At 46.5% G+C, this 23,830-nt stretch overlaps 1 protein-coding gene across 2 annotated transcripts in view; it reads left to right on the top strand.

Moving 5' to 3' along the window:
* The window catches only part of NT5E (5'-nucleotidase ecto), a 483,444-nt gene that overhangs the window by 415,932 nt on the left and 43,682 nt on the right, over positions 1-23,830 (top strand). The window lies entirely within an intron of this gene.

Here is a 23,830-nt window from a genome sequence, read left to right as displayed (position 1 = left end):
CTAAATCTCACAGTAAATTGAGACTCTGTTTGTGAATCATTATATAATATTGAACAGGCAAATAAAGCCCCACTTTGAAACACACAGTGGCTAGTTAAATCGCATTTGAGAGTTTTTGACAGTACAAAATGGCGAAGATTAGATGAAGACTAAGTTATGACTGGAATGACTGTACAATGATCAAAAGAGTGTGCATAATTTGAGTTACCAAAAAATGGTTGTGATTCGATTGGTTTCTGTACCTGGCAGCAAGACTTAAAGCCATTTTTAACATACTGTTGAAGTTTTGGCTACTGGAAAGGCCTTGATATAAGATATGTAGGATATCAGCTGCCAGGATGTTCAGCCTTGTGAGACGGGTGACACCATTGTAGGATACATGGCTGTATAGTTGACACAGGAATGTAAATAAGTACTTTCTTACACAAAAATCCTTTTCACCTTGTATCTATCTATGAGTTCCTTTTCACCTTGTATTTATCTAGGAGTTCCTGTTGTATCCTCTGTAACTGCCTAATATTTGTTTGGACTATATAGCTTCTGACAAGATGTCTGTGCCCAGTATAATATCTCTTGAAAGGTAGACAAAGTGGACCCAGCTTGCTGTATTGTTTCGTCCTTATTGTGCTTTTAGTAAAACACCAGTTGATGTGTCTGTGCCTTGATTGATACGAAAATGAATTGTATTGAAAACAACTCTCTGACACGATGATGACTAGAGCACATTATGCATTTGAGGAAATCGAAGTTCTCCTGGTTTTCCACTGTGACTGAATTTAAAGCGCCTTCCTCCAATGAACAAAGGCATATTTGTTAATAATTCACAGACGTAATTTGTGTAGTGGTGCTCTTCACTCAACAGTAAAAAAGAAAAGAAAGCAACCAGATATAGAGTTTCAGGTCTTGGATCTAGTTACAGCCTGGGGGTGCTGATAGCTGAAGCTGATAAATCTATCTCAACAACAAAGGCTTCAGACAAATCTGAATGATGTAGGATACCTGTGGCAGTGAAAGTGCTAGGTTATTTTCCTTGGTCAGTCCCCCTAACATAAGGCGATGAATCCCCTTTTGATTCAATGTGGTGATTGGAGCCCCAATAGAGCAAAGTGACAGAAGTGTCTGGAAAATGTGAAAAATTGAAAATCTAAGTAAACATGAATTATCCATTATGGATGGTGAACGGGATCATCCCTTTCCTGCTTGCACCTTGCTGATGTCCAAGCTGATGCGAGGGGCCATGATCAAAACTTGCAAAAGGTTTGCTAATAAAGATCTGAGTGTTCATTCCTTTAGGTTGGCATACAGACAGTACTTCCTTAGAGTGGCCAAAATGCAGCCCAGCCGGATATAATGTTCAGTCGCTGTTTTAGATTAAATAAATACGTCATCTAGTGCACCACTATATGTGCATCCCTTGAATATGTTGTCGATAATATGCTGAAATGCAGTTGGTAAATTAGAGGCTAAAACTTATGACCAGGAATTCAATGGCAATCAAACAAGCCAGTGGTGAAAGCTGGAGGTCAAAAGGCACATACTCCATGACTAGATTAGTTTTCCTGTGCATGTAACTAAATTGTTTAAATCAACATCATGCATTAGTCAGAATCATTTTAAGTTTTCTTTCAATTGGCTTTAGAAGCTCAATTAGATAATCCGTATGGAGAAAACAAGACAAAAGGGCATTTAAAAAAATGAACTGCTTTTTAGATCTTCATAATGTCTGATGACTTGGTTCAAATGTAATTTCCAACGCTGATCTCTTTGAATAATCAAAAGTCCCTTGTCACATTAGTATGCCATCAATCAAAATTTTGTTGACGTCTAGATCTTGTAATCTTACTAAGCTTGACCTGGAAATACCACCATCGCAGAAAGTTAAAAGTTTGTGCAAGATGTGTCAAGGCACAATATTCTCCATGCAATGTATCCTAAAGCAAGTTGAACGCTGGCCACCACGTTGCACCATTGTGTTTGTTCTGTTCAGACCCTCTTTCTTTGAAAAGTGGTGACCGTACATGCAGAATAATGTTCTTCTCAGCTTACTTACTGCATGCAGAACATGCCGCCTGGTGTCCTGAGTCACCACTACCCCCGCACTCTGTGAGAACGTCTCTCAGAAAATGCTCTCTGCAAGTAAGTGGACACACATGGCCTAGTTTGATGCGATGATCGACCCTGAGTTGCTACATTCATAGAAAGAAGGATAAGTCTCCTCAGTCATTGAGATCTCTGGTAAAAGGAGTTCCGAGTTTCTCGATTTGGTATTTCACAATTTGAAGCAGTGCATGCTTTCACTTGGATATGGTTTCTTTAATGACAGTTTTTAAATTGCATCTGCTGTCTATTATAACCTCATTCATCATAAAATCAGGCTAATGTTAATTTCAGAATTTTGAAACGGAGTACTCTTATGTGTTGTCCATCTTTTTTCAGCTTTGGACCTCAATATATTTGACATGTCAGTCAAACATCACAATAAACTATAAAAAGGTGTCTTCAAAATTCAAGAAAGTTTTTTTTCCATTTCCACACTATGCAATTTAGCTATTATATGGGTACCTCTACAAATGTTATTGTTTGCCATTTCTTTTTTAAGAATTGGACTACAACATGTCTGACAACCAAAATCCACGTTATGTTTTGGGCAGTTTTACATAGCGTGAAGTTCATCCAAGAACATAAGAGCACTTCACTACAGACTCAGACTTTATATACTTTTTTCCGCACAGCGATATTTGCTGGTATTCAAAGGATCCTGAGCCGAAGCCAGGATTCAAACTTGGTTCCAGCTGACACAAGCTCAGCAACTGTACCCACTAGGCCATATCGCTTCCCAGCTCCCCTCGTTTTGCCCTCAATTTTCCAAGAGGACCTTGAGCTGAGCCACAGCGGGCATTTGGCTCGAGCCTGGCTCAAGCATTCAGAGGCTCGCCCACCTCTTCCTCTTCTTGGAGCTTGCTTCTCTTACATGCAAAAGCCTGAATAGGCATTTCATTGAGTAAACACAATTGTTGAATGCCTCAAAATCATTTAGGGGCTGATTCTAATCCTGGCGGGCGGCGGAGGCCGCCCGCCAGAATTCCGCCCCCATAATACCGCTCCGCGGTCAGAAGACCGCGGAGGGTATTATGAGTTTTTCCCTGGGCTGGCGGGTGGTCTCCAAAAGACCGCCCGCCAGCCCAGGGAAAAACTCCCTTCCCACGAGGATGCCGGCTCGTAATCGAGCCGGCGGAGTGGGAAGGTGCGACGGGTGCAGTGGCACCCGTCGCGTATTTCAGTGTCTGCAAGGCAGACACTGAAATACTTTGCGGGGCCCTCTTACGGGGGCCCCTGCCGTGCCCATGCCATTGGCATGGGCACGGCAGGGGCCCCCAGGGGCCCGCGGCACCCCCTACCGCCATCCTGTTCCTGGCGGGCGAACCGCCAGGAACAGGATGGCGGTAGGGGGTGTCAGAATCCCCCATGGCGGCGCAGCAAGCTGCGCCGCCATGGGATATTCTAAGGGCAGCGGTAAACCGGCGGGAGACCGCCGGTTTACCCTTTCTGACCGCGGCCAAAGCGCCGCGGTCAGAATGCCCTGCGGGGCACCGCCGGCCTGTCGGCGGTGCTCCCGCCGACCCTCGCCCCGGCGGTCGAAGACCGCCGGGGTTAGAATCAGGGCCTTAATCTGATGGGAATACCCAATTGAGGGTGGTATGTATTGTTAATTTATTCAAATTTTCAGATCTCTGATTTTCTTTGAAAAGGTGTGCAAATGCTGCACTAGCATAAATTGAGTGCCGGCGAAAGATTTTCTTAGATTATTTTAGCGCAGAAGGGTGATAACTATAGAAATGAAAAGTCTTGATCCTGTCAGTTTCTTTCTTCAAAAATTTGCTATTTTCCAGGATTTTCACTTTGGCGTGAAGCATTTATGAGTATATGAAGTAGTCCTTCCGTAGTAATAATTCACATAATCATAAGTGAATTTGTGAATTGGCTCAAAATCTCCAAAATGTTTAATCTGAGTGTACTTTCATTTGAAACGGCACATCCTCACTCTGCTATATACAGATTATTTTACAACCTCACATTTAAAAAAAATTATTCCGTGCATAGGAGGACTCCTCTCCTCATACTGCTGGGCTAATGGCGATTTTAGATTTTGAGTTACACGATAAATCTAATGTTACATCCACCATAACAGCCTCAAGGCTGTGTTTTTCTGCAAGCAAACGTTTACCCAGGCATTTATGAAATAAACACCATGGTCAGGTAGCATTTCGTAAGATGCTTTAATTTAAGGTTCTTATTTAAATGAGGGTGGTATATCAAGTTAGATTTTTGTACATTGTGACAATGAATACAATTCATCCATAGAAAAACAACTCTTCGTTGAAACTTATTGTCAACTTTGATTACTTTTTGAATAATTGAAAGGCACTAATCCCTTCAAATTCATACATGACCTGATTAGGCGTAGAGTGTATTTTCGGTGAAATCGCTGTATTATATTGAATATTAGTGGTTTTCTGTACCTAAATCAAGTAGATCATGACACATACTAGTTCTTTCATTTGCTGTTTTGGTGTCCTAGAGAACGCATCTTTCCTTTATCAGGATGCGACATATAACACATATTGATGGATGAGGGCTGTAAGGAACAAATGTGTCAACAATTCCAGGATACCCTCCTAATATCGTGAATGAAATGCTACAAAAGGTAACAACATTCAAAGTTACATAATTATATCACCAAAACAGGATAACAGAACACTGAAAAACAATCTTAAATTGGTACAGTAAGAGGACTGGTTATTAATACATAGGCTGGTTCACAAAAATAGAATGGATTTGGTAAACGTTGGTGCTCAGTTTGCTGTCTCCATTCTTTGTACATCTAGCCCGGGGAGAATAATTTTTCCCACGGAAAAACAATGAAAATTGTGAATTCATGCCTATCTTGACAACTCGCACATTTAGGTGTATGTAAATTGGTAGGCATTAAAAAACGTTTGGACACCTACAGCATGTGTAGATATTCACAATTACTTCTGGGGTTCTTTATAAATTCCAAAAAAGTGGGAATTGTAATCCAAGCATAGGTATAAGCCAAATGGATGCATTTGTGGCATTTACAGCAATAATTTGTAAAATGGGCCCATCAAGCAGAACAATAGGTTATAATCCATTGTTTCACTTCCTACTATTGTGTATCACAGCGACAGTACTAGGCATGAGCAGTGTGCACAGCTGCTCAGTGCCGTGTACTCAGCTCAAAAAAATGGGGCCCTTTTTCCATTTGAAAAGCTGCATTATACAGTCAGCCCACCTGCTCCTCCTGGTCCCCATCCCTCATTCTATCACAGCAATTTTGTAAGCAGCGAGCAGTGTCAACATCACTGGATCAAGGGTGTGGCAGCATTCCTGGGGGGTGGGGGCTTGGTGGGATGGAATGGAATGGGACCATCTAGCTAATTCTAAGAAGTGTCATGCACCGAATAAGATGTGCAATTTGTGAAAAAAAATTGGCCACTTCAATAAAGTTTGTAAGAGTGGTATGAAAGGTGTAAGTTATGTTTTGAGTCAAGATGATTTAGGGTGCGCTAGATTCCAAGATATAGTTTTGAGTGTGTTACCGGATGATGAAGAAATTTCGCCATTCCGGTCCTCTGGTTTACCCATTTGCAAGTTAAGTATAGATGGTATTGAGGTTACTGCCATGGTTGATTCATGCGTGTGGTTCACCATTATGTTATGGCCTGGTAGAGAATTAATATCTACAGATGTGAATCCTGGAAGTTAGGCTGGTCACGGAATTCCTATAGTTGGGTACACTAATGTACACATTGAGGTTGGGTGTAACTGGTGCAAGGGCAAATTGTATGTGGCTGAGAAGGGTCAGATGATTTTAGGATGCCACACATAAAGGATTGTTTATTAACATTGATTCTACCAAAACCTTTCCAGTGTATGTAGTACTTGACCATGACTTTCAAGGTAGGTTGCAGTGTGACAAATTGGACGAAAGTTATCCCACTGTTTTTTCAAAATATTTAGGCAAATTGAAGGAATTTAAACACAAGATTTTATTGCGAGAAAATGTAAGTCCTGTAAGACATAAAAGACGCAATGTACCTGTGAACTATAGACCAAAACTCAAAGAATTGTTGAAGGATTTATGCCAAAAAAAGATTATTGAACCAAATGAAAGCTCAGACTGGGTATCTCCGGTTGTCTTATCTCTTAAGAGTAATGTAGATCTCAGACTGTGTGTTGATTTAAAGTCTCTGAATGAAGCAATTTGGGTTGATACTTTTCTTTTACCAAATTTACAAGAGTTGGTGTCATCAGTGTGCCATGCCACCATTTTTTCCACCATTGACTTGTCTAGCGCTTATCATCAGAATGAATTGGATAAAAGCTCAAAACACTATACTGCATTTATAACGATGGAAGGTGCATTTCAGTATAAAAGAATGCCTTTTGGCCTTGCAAGTCCATCTGCTGTTCTCCAAAGGGAAATGAATAAGATGTTCAGTCATGTGCAAAATGCTAAAGTGTTTCAGGATGACATTCTGATACATGGCAAGGACAGATTGGAACATGACAACGTTTTAAAAGATGTTTTAATCTTACTGTGTAAAAATGGATTGACAGTGAGAAAAGACAAGTGCAAGTTTGGGCAAACTCAGGTAGAGTATTTAGGGCACATCGTTTCCCGTGATGGCATTCGTCCCAAAGTAAGCCATGTGAAGGCTATTATTGATGCTCCTGAGCCGAAATGTGAGGAGCAATTTTTTGGGTCTCACTGAGTTTTATTTGTGTTTTATAGAGAATTATGCAACCAAGGTAGAAAATTTGAGAAAAATATTAAAGAAAAATGTTCCATTTGTATGGGGGGAGGAAGAATCAGAATGTTTGATTGTATCAAATGTGAAATTGTTCAAGCTCTGTGTTTAAAACCGTTTGAAACGAATACTGACTGTGTGATTGCAGTAGATGCATGTAATTATGGTATTAGGGCTGTTTTATCACAAAGAAATGGTTATGAGAAATGGATTGTAGCATATGCTTCGTGCACATTATCACAATCCAAAAGAAATTATTCTGTGATTGAGAAGGAATTGTTAGCGGCTTTATGGGCTGTAGAAAAGATTTTGAATGTATGTGTGGGGGAGAAAGTTCAAATTATGCACCCGATCATAAGTCTTTGGTGAATATTTGCAACCAGGTGGTGGGAAGAACTTATCACCTAGACTAGCAAGACTTGCTTCCAAGTTGCAAATTAATTTTTCGAAGTAGAGTATATACCTGGTAGAAGCAACTTTATTGCTGATGGGTTATCCCGATTACCTGTTGAAGATGGATGTGTTGATACGGAATGTGATGTTACGTATACATTTGAGGATGTTTTGTCAGGATTGGAATCGCATGATGAATCAGAACAAATTGTATTATCTGAACAAACATGGGAGCAAGAAATGATGAAAGATAATGAAATGCAAAAGGTGAAAAAATAGATAATCAATGGTTGGCCCAGCGAACGGTTGTTGCGGGATGAGAGTGCGGCCTTATGGAAATTAAAGGATGAACTTAGTTTAGAGGGTGATGTAATTCTAAGGGGGGACAGAATAATACCTCCGACGGGGGTATGTGATATTATTGTAAGTCACATTGGTCATAGTGGGATGTATAGGAACAAGAGGCAAGTGAAAGAATTTTTCTGGTGGCCTGGTGTGGATTTGATGGTTGACAGATTTGTGAGAAAGTTTACTATTTGTGTCCGGAGTGATAAAAGTGTGAAACCTTGTTCTGTGCCATTATTACTGGTTGAATTACCTGATAGGCCTTGGAGGAAATAGGCTATTGAATTTATGGGTCCATTTTCTACTTTACCTGCAAGAGAAGCATATGCCATTGTCTTAATCGATTATTTTCTAAATGGCCAGAAGTTGAATTTGTGAGCAAAATTTCTACAGAAACTGTGATAGAATTTTTTGAAAATATATTTGCCAGGAAAGGTTTTCCTGAGACACTTGTGTCGGATAATGGCGTACAGTTTACTTCTGCGAAAATGGTTGCATTTCTGGAAAGGAATGGTATCAAATATGTGAGGGTGGCTTTGTATAACCCTTCTTCGAATGGTCAGGTTGAGAGGTTTAAGAGAGTTGTTAAAGAAACTATACAATTGGCTTGTAAATCTGGTATTCCGTGGAGACAAGCTCTAAGAAAGATGCTTTCATTTTACAGAGTATCTCTGCATTCCGTGACAGGGAAGATGCTTTTTGAATTGTTGAGGGGAAGGAAGCCGTCCACAAGTTTGGGTCCCTGGTGGTTAATGGAAAAAAATCATGTGAAATTTGGGGTAGAGTGTGATTAGGAGATGAGAAACAAGGTACTGGATTATCAATCGCACACTAAATTGTGTCATGATGTTAGATCTAGTCTTGATGGATTGAAAGTGGGGCAAAGTGTCCGTGTTAAAATACCTGGAATAGTTGAGAAGGGAAAACCACAATGGTCTTAACCAAGGAAAATTGTGAAGATTTTGAGAAATGCTGTGAAATTGGATGATGGTAAAGTGTGGAACATAAAGCATTTGTCAATATGTAGGAGGGAGGATCCATGTGTTGAGAGTAAGCGAGATGAGAAGTATTTGGAAGAGTGCAATGGGTATTTGTTTGAAAATGATTTTGACACTCAAGAGGCGAGGGTTTGTCTCAAGACACATGTGAATGTGGACAAGGTTTTGCGTCGCAGTGTGAGAGAAAGAAAGGTTCCCACTTATTTAAGTGACTATGTAACTGACAAATGATGTGTTCACTTATTTTATGTTGCTTGTTGCATTAACTGTTGAATTTCAATTGTATTTTTGATCTATGTATATACTAAGTCAATAGTTTTCTTAATTTGTTCTTTTCCATTGAACAATGGTATATTTGTATTTTCTTTGTTGGGGGAGAGATGTGTGGCATCATGGGTTGGAATGTGAAATGTGGAACGGGGCTTGGAGAGCAGAGGTGGAATGTTGGGGTGGCAGTTGACGGCCGGCATTCTGAGCTAGTGGTAGTGGTGATTATGTTATATGTTACCGAATAAAGAAGTTAACGAAGATCCACCGTGTGTTACTATTTCTACAGTCCCCATCCCTCATTCAATCACAGCAATTTTGTAACCAGCGAGCAGTGTCAACATCACTGGATCAAGGGTGTGGCAGTATTCCTAGGGGGTGGGGCCTTGGTGGGATGGAAAGAGGGGGTGAGGGACTTAGAACATCATCAAGGCCAACAAGTGTGTTGGCTCACAGGTTCAGGGGTGGGCAGTGCCTTTGTTAAGAAGGTGCTATGAAGCCTTGTCTGCCCTTTTTGTTTTGCGTTTCTAGGCAACAAATGTCCCCTTTGTTTCCAGGACCAGCTGAACATTATCAGGTGAGGATAGGTGGGTCAGTGGAGGAGGGAGAAGCCAGGGCTGGGCAATGTTTACCAGCTAAGCGTCACACTGCGTAAAAGCCCAGGCGAAGTGTCCCCCCTTCCCTAGGCCTTTCAGCACTGGATCAGGCTGCAAGGTCCTAGTGCTCTTACAATCATTATTCAGTGCTGAACAGCCAGGTTAGTATGGGTTAAGATAAGAAAAGTGACAGAGCTGGAAAGAGGCTGAAAGAGGAGAGGAAGAGAGCAAAGGGGATAAAGGAGAGAAGTGAATAACAGCAACTCACGAGCCAGTGAACACAGGGAAATATAGAGAAGAGAAAAAAGAGGGTGCCTAGACAAGGAGAAGTGGACAATTATAAAGAAGTCTGCTGAGAGTGAAATGGGGCATGTGGAACAGACAAAAGGAAGGAAAAAAAGGTACAAGCATAAGAGAGGAAGGTACAAGAGACCAAGGATGACATAGGTGCTAAAAGAAGGGGTGGGGTAGAAGAACTGCAATACCTCCAAACTTACAATACTTGAGTTCAAAAAGTGAATGAGCAATAAAGGTGGCTGTAAGAGGTCAAATGCTAGACGTTGTTTTGACAAATTGCTGCAAATTCTTTTGGAGATTGCTGTTAGCTTTTTTTGGAGTGCAGATTGAGAGGATTTTGTTAATTGAACTATGTGACAATTTTGCCGGTGTGAAAAGAAAAGCTATAGGATGTCATTTTTTTCTAACCCTTAACAACATTTAAATAAATAAACATGGGATTGGTGGTGGGAGGGAGATGAGAACAGGAGAGGGCTGGAGGTTGGTTGATGATCACTAAGGTATCAGCCCTGCTTAGTTTTCCAGGTCCATGCAAGAAGTGCTGCTCCAGTCCAGGGTTATTGTTAGAATTCTGAGAATTGTAGTTGTGTTTATTCTGTTATGAAACAGGATTATAAAACCTAAAATTTCAAAGAAAAAATTGGACCGACACAGCAGATCATGCTTGGACCTGGGAAATGTGGCAGCTAGGAGGGCCTGGAAAAGGTTTACAGGTGTTAGGAGAAAGCACTTTAAGAGCTCCAATGGGTGTACAAAGGAGTTGACAACCAACTACCAGAAAGTCCACTGGGCCTTTGCCACATGCATTTTAACCATTACCTCTGTCTGGTAAATACTGGGTGGGTTGACTGTACTGTATGATCTTGGGCAGGCCCCCATTGTCTAGGACTGATTCACTGCAGTTGTTCTTATAATTCTTTCATATTTTCATCAGTGCTTTGACCTGTAAAGGACATGAATTCAGAGTGATAGGGCCCGCTTTCAAAGTCAGATTTGTATTATTACAGGGTTTGAGATCTGAAGGGACTTGCTTCATTGAAAGCCCTGACCCTGGGATTATACTGCTCATTTTGCTTTGATTCAATCCTGCCTTTTAGGATCAAATCTGTTTATTGTATTTAAAAAAAGGCGAAAAAAACATACAAACACAGCTCATCGCAGGACATAAATGCAAATATCAGCACAATAGCAATCTCAAATCTTCACGCGACAGTCTCTCTCGAAATCAGAAGATCACACCCCGCGGAACCACCCAGCTAGTCTTCTCATTGCAGAATCATGTGTCCACCGGTAATGCCCAATAATCCTCCGAAGTCCCAGTCCCAAAGATGAAAACACATAAACATACAAACATGAACACTTCAACTATGCTTCCCTCCAAGAAACCATGTCATCTTCCTATTTCTCCTCACCTCGACCCTTTGCATCATCGAAGCTCATCTCCCTCATCCAACCTCCCCCACAGCCCTCAGACCAAAAATTCAAATCAGCCTCAAGACTCTCAGGTATGTCAGCTCGGCAAATTCTGCTGAGAGAATCCGAAGGAACGGTTTCCACAACTTGCCCAAGCCTCCAACCCGCTGCTGGGATGCTAGCATAATTTTCTCCATGGCCAAGATAAACCACAGTTTCTGGAACCATGAGATACGCGTCGACACTCTGTCTGTACCCCAAAGAGCTAGGATCAATTGCAGCGCTGCATTAAGAGCTAAAGTCATCTGCCTCCCCTTTAAGGACTGTAAGGGAAAAGTAAGGGAATTAGGCAACCCCAATAAAATATACGATGGGAGTCTCGGGATCTTAACTTGGAACGCTGCATCAATATCATCTATTATGCTTTCCCAATAACGATGCAGCTTGGGGCAGTGCCAAAGCAAATGCGTAAGCGTACCCGTAGCTCCACACCCCCTCCAGCAAAGATCCAACTTATCACGATTCCATGCATGCACCCGCGCTGGAGTGTAATACCAATATGAAGCGACTTTATATGATGTCTCTGTCCCAGCTGCATTATATGCTGTGTGGTGTATTCTATAGAATATGCTAACCCATTCCTCATCTGAGAGTTCTCTATCCAGCTCCCTCTCCCATCGCAACTGCCCTTTTGACTTAGGCGGGCGGCCTTCCCCTTGCAAAAGCCGATACAGCTCCAAGATGATTCTCTTATCATCCTTCTTTAGGAACAGCCATTTCTCAAATGGCGTAAGAGGCCTGTCTATCAGAGCTCTGTTCGCCGGCAAGAGAGCCCAGTGTCGAACCTGATAATACATCAATCTATCCGCCTCCACTAGTCCATAGGCCTCTCGCATCTGGTCGAAGGACAACACCTCTTGTTCGTCAAAAAGACTCCCTACTCTCCTGCAACCCCCTTCATACCAGCGTCTCAAGCCCTCCACACGAAGTCCAGGCTCAAAGTCAGGGTTCGCGCCTATGGGGGTCATAGTGGACAGAAAGGAAGTCAGCCCTAAATGGTAAGCAACCGCATCCCATACTCGTAATGTTGTACCAGTAATCAGGGAAGAATAAAGGCCACCCGCCCTATGTCGGTGCTGGAGCCAGGGCTCCTTCCATATATGAAAGCCCGCCACCGCTTGGTCCATAAAACACCAGTGTTCCTCCGTGAGAGCGCGACTCCACTCCACCAGAAAGCGCAGCTGTGTAGCCTGAAAATATCTCAGAAGACATGGTATCGCCAAACCCCCGCTGCCCATGGGACGATATAGAACCTGCCGCAGAAGACGCGCCGGACGAACCTCCCATATAAATCTCAAGACCGCCGACTGTAGGGTGGCAATCGTCCGAGGAGGTGGGGCTAGTGGGAGAGCCTGAAACATATACAGTATTTGCGACAAGATTGTCATCTTGACCGCAGCCACCCTGCCCAGCCAAGACAGTTTATGTTTCCCCTACAACTCCAGGTCCCGTCGTACATCACGAACCAGCTTCGCGTAGTTCACACTCGCCGTTTTAACGACAGACGTCGCCAGCTCAATCCCGAGATAGGAAAGGCATGAGGACGACCAAGTAAAGGGATATCGAACCTTCAGATCCTTCTCATGATCAGCGCTCAGAGACAGACCAAGAACCTGAGATTTCTGCATATTCACTTTAAATCCTGAAACCTGGCTGAAGTCAACTAGTATCTCCATAAGCGCAGGCAAAGAGGTCGCAGGCTCCGCAAGTGTAAGAATAACATCGTCAGCATATAACGTAATAAGATGGTGGTCTCTGCCAAATTTCACCCCAGAAACCAAGGGACTGTCCCGCAAGTGCTGTGCCAGGGGCTCCATATATAACGCAAACAAAAGTGGGGAAAGCGGGCACCCCTGCCTGGTCCCCCGCCCCACCAGGAACAGCCTAGAAAGCACACCATTAACTCTGACCGCAGCTCTAGGCACATTGGATCCAAGATCTGAAGCCCGGGCCCAGACCAAAACGCTCCAAAACCGGGAATAAATATGGCCAATGAATCCTATCGAACGCCTTTTCGGCGTCAATAGAGAGAAATAGCGCCCTTATCTAACAAATGCAGAAGGCGCTTCGTATTGTCGCCACACTGTCGATTCGGAATAAAACCAGACTGATCCGGATCAATAAGACCCGGCATATAAGGATTAAGGCGGTAAGCAAGGATCCCCGTAAATAACTTAGCGTCAATATTCAGAAGCAAAATCGGAATATATGAAGCGCACTCCTCCGGGTATTTGCCCGGTTTATGAATAACAGTAATGGTAGCATCTATCATACTCGGCGTCAGGGTTCCCGTCGTCCGAAAGGAATTAAAAAGCCTCACAAGAAGTGGGGCAAGCTCAGCACAAAAGGTTTTATAAAACAGTGCTGTGAACCCATCAGGTCCAGGGGACTTCCCACTCTTTAAGCGGGAGATAGCCGATATAACCTCCTCCGTCCTTATCTGTTGGTCCAACAGGGACGCCTCACGCTCACTGAGAGGAGTAATTGCTATGCCCTCTAAGTAAGAATCCAGGGCCGCATCATCCCGCTCATCCGCCGCGTACAACCTCTTGTAAAATCCGGCAAAGGCCTCTGCAATCTGATCGCTCGTGCAAACCTCTTCGCCCGCGGAAGAACGAATCAGTTTGACCGCCGACGCCGCACGCTGCGCTCATAGCCGATACGCCAATAGCTTTCCACATCTATTGCTCCCGATATAGTATTTGTGCTTAAGTCGTGCTTCAGCGTACTCCGCCCCATCCCAGTCCAGTTGTTTCAACTGCTGCTGTACCTTCTCTAATTCGTGCCAAATTCTAGGCGCACCAGTGGATTTATGGGAACGCTCCAGGACAGCTACCCTCTGCTCTAGCCTCTCCCTCACCTCCCTCCTCGCTCTATTATCCCTCGCTGACAATGCCATCACCTCGCCCCGCACTACCGCCTTCAGCGCCTCCCATACAGTCTCCACAGAAGTACTGCCCTCATCATTGAAGCTGATATAATCCCTAATTGCACGAAGAAGCGAATCTACCGCTATCTCACTCTGAAACAGGGAGTCTCTAAAGCACCAGCTCGGCGTGCCAACACGACCTATCTCCATGGCCGGTTCGACCGTGATAGGGGCATGATCTGTCAGAGCCCTAGGCTCAATCGTAACCTCCCGAACCCGCGACATAAACTCATGCGAGGCCAGAAAAAGATCGAGCCGTGCATATGTCTTGGTCGCGGCTGAATAAAAGGAGTAATCCCGGAGCGTGGGATGTGATATCCTCCATACGTCCTCCAACCCACACTCCGCCAGCCATTGACGCCCCATCTCCGACAAAGCACCAGTCTGCCCGAAGCGCTGGCCCGAGCGGTCAAGCTCGTTGTTCATCACCAGATTAAAATCTCCCCCTGCCAAAATGGCACTATCAGGCGAACTAAGGGGCATATTTATACTCCGTTTGCGCCGAATTAGCGTAGTTTTTTTCGACGCAAATTCAGCGCAAAACTAACGCCATATTTATACTTTGGCGTTAGACGCGTCTAGCGCCAAAGTAGGAGTAAAGAGCGTCATTTTTTTGCGTGAACGCCTTCCTTGCGTTAATGAGATGCAAGGTAGGCGTTCCCGTCCAAAAAAATGTCTGCGACGCAAATGCGTCGTATTTATACTCCCGGGCAAAAATCACGCCCGGGAGTGGTCGGGTCAAAAAACCCCGCATTTGCGCCTCTTTTTAACGCCTGGGTCAGGGCAGGCGTTAAGGGACCTGTGGGCTCAAAATGAGCCCACAGCTGCCCTCCCATGCCCCCAGGGACCCCCCTGCCACCCTTGCCCACCCCAGGAGGACACCCAAGGATGGAGGGACCCACCCCAGGGACATTCAGGTAAGTTCAGGTAAGTATATATTTTTTTTTTTTTTATATTTTTTTTTTGGCATAGGGGGGCCTGATTTGTGCCCCCCTACATGCCACAATGCCCAATGACCATGCCCAGGGGACATATGTCCCCTGGGCATGGCCATTGGGCAAGGGGGCATGACTCCTGTCTTTACTAAGACAGGAGTCATGTAAATGGCGTCTGGGCGTCGTTAAAAATGGCGCAAATCGGGTGGAGGTGATTTTTTGCGTCAACCTGACTTGCACCATTTTTAAGACGCCCTAGCGCCATTTTTCCCAACGCCGGCGCTGCCTGGTGTACGTGTTTTTTTTCCACGCACACCAGGCAGCGCCGGTCTGCTTGCGCCGGCTAACGCCATTCAATAAATACGGCGCCCGCATGGCGCTTCAGAATGACGTTAGCCGTCGCAAAATTTTTTGACGCTAAACTGCGTTAGCGCAGTTTAGCGTCAAAAAGTATAAATACGGGCCTAAGTATAGGGGAAACTGATTGTCTCAGGAAGGTCTCCAGCTGGGAATTCGGAGCATAGAGGGAAGCAATGGTAAAAGAAAAGGCCCCAAGCCTAACTCTAATAGCCAGGAACCTGCCGGGGACTTCATGTACCTTCCCCACTATCTCCCCAGCAAATGTCCTTGAGAGCAATATTGCCACCCCCGCATGTTTCGTAGTTGTTGAGGACCAAAGCTGCCTGGGGAACCATCTGGATCGCATACGGAACGTATCTCTATGTAACAAATGGGTCGCTTGCAATAAACCAATATGGCTCCCTCATTTCTCCAGAGCGGACAGTATCGCTAACCGCTTGGTTGGGTTGTTAAGCCCCCGGACATTCAAACTTAAGCACTTGATTATCATACCATCAAGGGAAGAAAATTGCTCAGGAGGGGAGAGAAACCACCAAGGGGCCGGAACTCAGAACAGCATCTCCACCACTCCAAGTAACATGACCAACCCACTAAAGCCCATGATGACCTAACCCGCAGGGAAGCATATAAACATATATCTAAAACGCACAACAGGTGCTCATGACAAAAAAGTCCTCTCGCACCCATCCCGAGAGGAAAGTCTCCATAGGGCCGTAGAACCACACCAGATCGCCCGTTGAGTCCACTGCCTCCGCCGGCCAGGCCCACCCACAAGGGCACAAGCCCGCCATAAGTGACCCCTTACTTAGCAATGGCACCCCGCCCTCCCCCCTAGGCACTTGTCCCGGCTGCTACACTGCTCAATGCTGACTGGCGTTCCAGTATCCGTTCCGCCTCCGTGGGGCGTTGCTGCTTCCTCCTTCTCTCCTTCCTCCTCCAGTGCGGGCGAACTCCTCCCGTCGGACCTAGACTCGTGTCCGAGCACCGAGCGTCTCCCTCCAGTCCCAGGATCCGGCAAGCCTCCGGTACCGTCTTCACCTGGCGAAGCTGGTCCTCCCAGCGGAAAACAAGGCGGAATGGGTGTCCCCATGTATAGGATGCAGCATGCACCCGTAAGTGCTCTGTGATGGACTTAAACTCCCGCCGCCGCTGTAAGGTCCGAACTGACAGGTCCTGGTATAACTGCAATTGATGACCTCTAAAGTGGCCCTTGGGGTTATTGCGTGACCGCTGCAAAATGTTTTCTTTCAATCCATAGTTATGGACACACACCAGGATATCCGGCTGGCGATCCCCAACACCCCCAGCGCGGCCCACGCGATGTACTCTGTCCAGGACAATCTCCTGAGCCGCCTCCAGGTCCAGCACTGAACGGAACAACGCCACCACAAAGTCTCTAATGTCATCCTTGTCCGCTCCAATCGGCACTCCTCTAATGCGAATATTGTGTCTTCGCGAGCGGTTCTCCAGGTCCTCCACTGTCATCTGTAGAAGGTCCTGTTGCTCCCGCAGGCGCAGAACCTCCTGCTGCAGGACCACAACCTCCTTGCCACGGGCCACCTCCCCCTCCTCAACCTGGGTTATCCACTCACCTGCAACTTCTTCATCTCCTGGTATATATCTTTACGGAGCTCCTGCAGGTCCCCACAGAGCGATTCAAACAGGGAGGTGAGGAAACCCTTCGTAACCGGGGCCGCGTCCTCCTCTGATGTCTCCTTCCTTGCTTCAGGGGACCTTGCGGCCGGCGAATCTTCAGGGCCCCCCCCAGCACCGGGCGTCCCCCCATCAGCATGTCTCGCACCGTCCGATCTCGTTTAGGTTTGGAGGTCGCCATATCTATGACCTCTAACAGCCGCTGCTCAGGAATTCAGCCAGACCTCTGCGCACCAACACCGGACTCCGTACCCCCAAGATGGGCTCCTCACCAGTAGCCGTCAGCCTCTGCTCCGTAGTGCGCTTCACGGGGTCACTCCCAAATGCAGCTCGCCTCTGTGCCAGGCAAGGTCACCACAGGCCGTCCACACCTCCAGCCGGCATCCGGGCCCCCAAAAGCATCACCGCCGCAAAGCGCAATCACCCAAGGGGGTCCTCGCCCCTCCGTCGTCTTCTTTTAAGGGCCAGCTCTCCGGGCCCAACCAGCGGACCCCGCCGCCTCACCTCGCCGGTGCCAAGCCCACCAGCGGGGCCCCGCCTCCGGCCTGTCCTTCCAGGGGTCCAATTCCCCGCTGGGGGCCCCGCTGCACTTCAGCCGCCTCCTGGCGCACCACTCAGCTCCGGGCCCACCGCCCTAAAGAGCCCGCAGGCCACCGCCACCACCATCCACCAGCGCCGGCCGAGCAGACGCGGCCCCGCACGCGCCACCAAAAGATCTCGGGGTGCCGTCAATGTACAGGTCCCTGGCGCCTGGCAACACCACGTGTCCTGCCGGGAACCCACGGGCCTCTCCAAACGGGGGCACACTGCTGATTCAGTGCCTAGGCGGCGGAGCACAGACCAACGCGTCCGTTCACGCCGCCATCTTGGCCACGCCCCCCAATCCTGCCTTTTAATGAATGTTTCCCTGCCCTGGGCCTCAAAGTCACAATGTAGCACTATGAAACCCAAGCAAAGGGTCCCATCTCCTGGGCCTGTCAGCCCTTGATGATGGATGCTAAGCCTAGGAGAGGGGATCATCCTACACTAGGCGTTATCTCATCCATGATTTTTTAAAGCAGCGTATCAATCTTGTATTGCGCACACTCTGAACGAACTCATCTATAGATGTCTGTTTGAGTTCAGGCTGTTTGTGGGTGTTTATTGCGGACCATACTTGAGAGCGTTGGATTGGAGTATAAAGGCTGAGGGAGGTTCTCCAATGGATCCCTGTTATATCTGGCCCTTTTTGTGGGGCCATCCCCAAACTTCTTGCCTTCCTCCTGTTTTTCTGATCCTCTTTTTTTTGGCTCTAGGACTCTGGGCACTTTAACACTGCTGACCAGTGCTAAAGTGCATGTGCTCTCCCCTCTAAACTTGGTATGATTGGCTTACACCTGATTGGCACATTTAATTTACCCTGAAGTCCCTTGTATAGTGGTACCCCTTATACCCAGGGCCTGTAAATCAAATGCTACTAGTGGGCCTGCAGCACAGCTTGGGCCAAGTCATATCTCGCTCCCCTCTGAAGAGGTGGGGTGGGTGCCGCACACACAAGGGAAGTGGGGTATTAACATTTAATCAAAAATAAAATGAAAAAATAAAAACTTACCTCCTCCATTGTGCTGCGCCTCTTTCCCTCGTCGCTTCAGGCAGGCACAGGTTCCCAGCCTGCCCTGCGGCCATTCCTGATGCTGTTCAGAGCAGCATCAGGATTGTGGGTGCTCCCAGGCAGACTGCAAGCCTGTGCAGGTTCTCTCCAGCCTCTGCAGGCTCTCTCTCAAGATTTCGGGGCAGATACATGCCCAGTGAGGGGAGTGCACAGTGCACTCCCCTCGTTTTCATCATCCCCAATGCCCTGCCCCTTTAACAAACTAAATGATAATAAACATGGATTATGATCGTTTTGTATGTTAAAGGTGATTGGCAGCAGCTGCTGCTGGCGGGGGCGATGCTTCTCCACCCTACGGAGGAGCCGCCCCTGCTTGCGCCACTAACAGAAGTAACCTTTCAAACCTGTCTCGGGTCTGCCACCGCAGGGCCTGCCTGTGCAGTTTACTGCCACACTGGCTTGGCATCTAAATTTACTTGCTAGGCCTGGAATCCCCCTTTTACTACATATAGGTTGTCCCTAAGGTAGGCCCTAGTTAGCCCTCTGGGCAGGGTGTTGTGTAGGTAAAAGGTAGGACATGTGCCTATTGTGTGTCCTGTTCTGGTAGAGAGAAACGGGCTATTTGGTTTCTCTCCTGTGAGTGCTGCACCCCTCATAGTTTTGCATTAAGGGCCGTATTTATACTTTTTGGCGCACAACTGCGCCAACGCAGTTGTGCGTCAAATAATTTAACGCCGGCTAACGCCATTCCAAAGCGCCATGCGGGCGCCTTATTTATGGAATGACGTTAGCCGGCGGAGCTGATTGGTGTGCGTCAAAAAAAATTACTTACACCAGGCAGCGCAGGCGTAGGGGAAAATGGAGCTTGGGCGTCAAAAAATGGGGCAAGTCAGGCTGAGGCAAAATTTTGGCCTCAACCCGATTTGCGCCATTTTTTTGGACTCCCAACCCCCATTGAAATGACTCCTGTCTTAGCACAGACAGGAGTCATGCCCCCTTGCCCAATGGCCATGCCCAGGGGACTTATGTCCCCTGGGCATGGTCATTGGGCATAGTGGCATGTAGGGGGGCACAAATCAGGCCCCCCTATGCCACAAAAAAAATATATATATACTTACCTGAACTTACCTTAAGTTCCCTGGGATGGGTCCCTCCATCCTTGGGCGTCCTCCTGGGGTGGGCAAGGGTGGCAGGGGGTGTCCCTTGGGGCATGGGAGGGCACCTCTGGGCTCCTTCCGAGCCCACAGGTCCCTTAACGCCTGCCCTGACCAGGCGTTAAGAAATGACGCAAAAGCGGCTGGATGTCATTTTTTTACCCGCCCACTCCCGGGCGTCATTTTTGCCCGGGAGTATAAACACGGCGCACATGCCTCGGAGTCATTTTTTAGATGGGAACGCCTACCTTGCATATCATTAACGCAAGGAAGGTGTCCACGCTAAAAAATGACGCAAACTCCAAGATCTTTGGCGCTAGACGGGTCTAACGCCAAAGTATAAATATGGAGTTAGTTTTGCGTCGGATTTGCGTAAAAAAAAATGCAAATCCGGCGCAAACAGAGTATAAATATGCCCCTAAGAATGCCCTTGCATATGTCTAAATTGTATTTTCTGATCTATAAGGAGTAGCTTGGCCATGTTTGGTATGTTTGGAATGGCAGTGAGAAATCCTGCTTCTTGGTGTATGTGGATTTTTCATTAGCATTGGGGAAATGCCACTTTTAAAAGTGGGCATTTCACTGTGCTTATGACTCTTGTGCCTTGCAGCCTGGCTCCAATCCATGTCTGGCATAGGGTGACAGCTGGGCTTTGTGCCTACTTTCCAGACAGCCATAGCACAGGGAGGGTGGAGGTGTAACAGGACTACATCTGTATATTGAATGATCTTCTTGGGCTGGGATAGGCAGGGCGCTTTTACATTTGTATAGGCTGTCTCCTGTCCCTCACACAAAGAGCTTGTTTACCCCCTACTGATGTCTGGAGCCAGGGCTGAGGCTGAAGCGGGATATTACACACTTCTAAAGGTCCTTTGAAGTGCCTCCTGATATCAAAGACAAAATGAGTATAAGTACAGGAGTTGTTCCCCATCTTTTTAGACACTGCATGGACCTGGAACCAGATGCTGCTGCAGGGGGACTGTTATGCTGCAGGGAACTGCCATTGGACTAACTTGGTTTTGTGCTGACCTGTGGTCAGCTGAGCCACAAGAAGGACTGCTACCTCGCCTGAAAGGACCCTGGTGTGCTGGCCTGCTGCTTGCCCCTGCCTTGTGTCCCTTAGCTGTTTCCAGGGGCTGGGTGGTGTGGCCCCCTTTCCCACTATCTTCTATTTTTTCTGCACCCAGTGAAGCGCTTCACTAGCGCAAGAGGACTGCTGGAGATTGTCCAGGGGGAGTGGAGGCTGAACACTTCCCCCTGAGGACTGAACTGCATGTGCTTGCTGTGATTTTCTAGTCCTGACCAGGGCATGACCAGGAGTACGGGAGCCCTCTGGTGTCTCGGTGTAGGGCAAGAGATGTGACCCCGTGTGCCCCCCCTACTGGTAAGGAGTGGTCAGGAAGACCGAGAAACCACCGCAGTGGCCACTGGTAGTTTTCTAAGCTGCGTGGATGAGGTGTGCTCTGTCGGGGGCCTCCCAGGGCACAAGCAGGTACTCACGCCTGCTGAGGATTCCCAGAATGAGGCCATACTGTGCTTTGATGTGGAGCTGAAACACCGATGGGCGTAGCTTCAACAAAGACATGCAGCCGGCCTTGGGAGCCTGGGGACTGCGCCGCACACAGCCAGCCCCCAGGATTGAGGAGCCCTGAAGGTGACTGAGACAGAGCAGGCTCTCTTGACAGATACCATAAGACTCCCCATGAGAGCCCTGAAGTTAACAGCTGCGCTGCATGGATGCAGGAGGCTGTCTTGTGGATTGACATACGTGGGAGACCGAGAGAGGGCGTCCCACCGGTGGGGGAGCCATGGGTGTGTGTGCCTCCTCCCCACATCCCACATTGTACTTACCTTTGGGGGCATTTTTGGTTTCACCAGCCCGACGCGGAACAGGACAGAAACCTCAACAGAGGCCCCGTTCATGCTAGCTGGGAAGGTACCGCACTCTGTGTAGAAAGAGAGCAGGAGCTCCTCGACTGGACCGGTCTAGTCAGTATTTATTACTCCTCGAGTAAAAGGAGTGCAGATGCGCATTGACCTTCATGCAGTAGGTGCTTTGGAACCATTACGAGGTATTCAGTTTCCAAGGATTTACCATGCCCTCATTACTTTTTCTGGATGTTATGCCCTAATTGGTTATGTCGTTATTGCCTTGCAAGGATAACAGACGTATTTTAGGATCTGTATGCTGCTCATTGGGAGGGAGTGCTTATTGTGGCATATGCAATACGGAGATGTTTCTTTTTCATGGTACTACAATGGCTTGTCAGTTGCTTGTTTTAGCAAAGGTATTACTGAATTATGTACTTTTTGGTATATGTTTTTATGTAATACAGTTTATTTTTATATAGCTTATTCTGAAGTCTCTTTTGTAGTATATTTATTGTGTCACTGGGTTGTGTGCATTGTGCAAACGCTTTACACATTGTCTAAGCCTGACTGCTTGTGCCAAGCTACCAAGAGGGTGAGCAGGGGTTATCTTTGCCTTGACTAGAGTGGTGGTTACTGCCTGGCTTAGGTGCCTACCATAGCCAACCAGGAACCCCATTTCTAACAGCCCCTTCCCGGACCGTGCAGCCATTATTCAGAGGTGCAGCAATGGAGGGTAAAAAAAGCTGCAAAAATGAGACATTATCTAGTGGTTTAAGGCCTAGTGCAGAGCACCCCCACTCCTGGAACGCACAGAATTGTACTATGGCTGGGAAGACCATGGTCTGAAACCCCCTCCTCTGGGACTCACAGCTCATGGAGTATCCTATTTTTATGGATGGTCTTTGTTGAGATATTGATCACTGTTTTATCTGCAAAGGATACAGAGCAGATCCAAATCACTGCCGGGACTGAGAACCAGAGAACTCGGCTCACTGAAAGCAGTAACCCTGGCTTACACTGTTCAACTTGTTTTGGTTCAGCCCTGCCTTTTAATGAATGAATGTTTTTTCCTACCCTGGGCATCAAGTCAACAGCATTACGCTACGAGCCCGGGAGAGTCCCCCCTACCGAAGGCCACCCAATGTTGGATCATTGCTGCCGTGAGACCTAATGTTGGGGTGGCAGCTGTCCTGGACTTGGCAACCATTATCCAGTACAATGAGGCTCAGGAGAGAGGGTCCTTCTCCGAGGGTCCTTCATCTGTGCCTTGTATCGCTACATTATGCAGTGAGGTCCTGGGCAGGTAGAAGCATTCTTTAATAGGCAGGACTTTGTAAGAAGTCTATATAGTGCTCTGTTTCAAAAATATTACGATAATCCATTTCAGTCATGCCAGTGATATTGCTCCTATTTACATTTCACGTCTTGCCTAATTTTCTTCTCTAAGAGTAGTTTTTTTTTACTGGATTTTGTTTTTATGTATTTTTTCCATGCAACATATCAACCGTTAATTCTTCAAACTTGCTTATGAGTGTTTGTGTGAGTTTAATTTGTGGGTGAGTGAGTATAATGGACCATGATTGAGAGCGCTGGAGTTGAGGCTAATGGTAGTGCGAGGTTCTCACGTTGGCTGCCTGTGGGTCACAAACGTGTTTAAAATACCTGCTCAACCAATCGTGCTTTGCCCCTCTGTAACCCATTTTATCTGCGAGTATTAATATGGGCTAGATGAGCTTATTCCATTTGGGTATTTATATCTTCAATTATTTTATTGATATCAACACTAGATCACTTCAGCGAAGCCATAGATGATTAATAGCCCAGTGATGTCACTTGCTGTGTTATCACATTGTACGCAAATTAAAGGGGCCTCACATCTTCCCTTTCGGCAGGAGCCTCAAAAGTCATAGGACTGGCCCTGGTGTATCATCTCCTTTATTCCTTTTGAGAAAATGCTACCAAACTAATGTGTTACTCAATTCTTTGTATATTTCATTCAATATTTTGTTTACTTTAAAAGTTTTGTCGTTGAAGCCCTCCTCTGCTTACTGCTTTTCTCAGTTTAATTATCATTTAAGTCAGGCCCAGTTGAAGGTCGCAGGTACTACCCCTGGCATGGTCCTTCGACCCCCTA

This window comes from Pleurodeles waltl, chromosome 5 (assembly GCF_031143425.1).
Source record: "Pleurodeles waltl isolate 20211129_DDA chromosome 5, aPleWal1.hap1.20221129, whole genome shotgun sequence".
Lineage (NCBI taxonomy): Eukaryota > Metazoa > Chordata > Amphibia > Caudata > Salamandridae > Pleurodeles > Pleurodeles waltl.
This window is presented reverse-complemented; position numbering and strand designations above follow the sequence as displayed.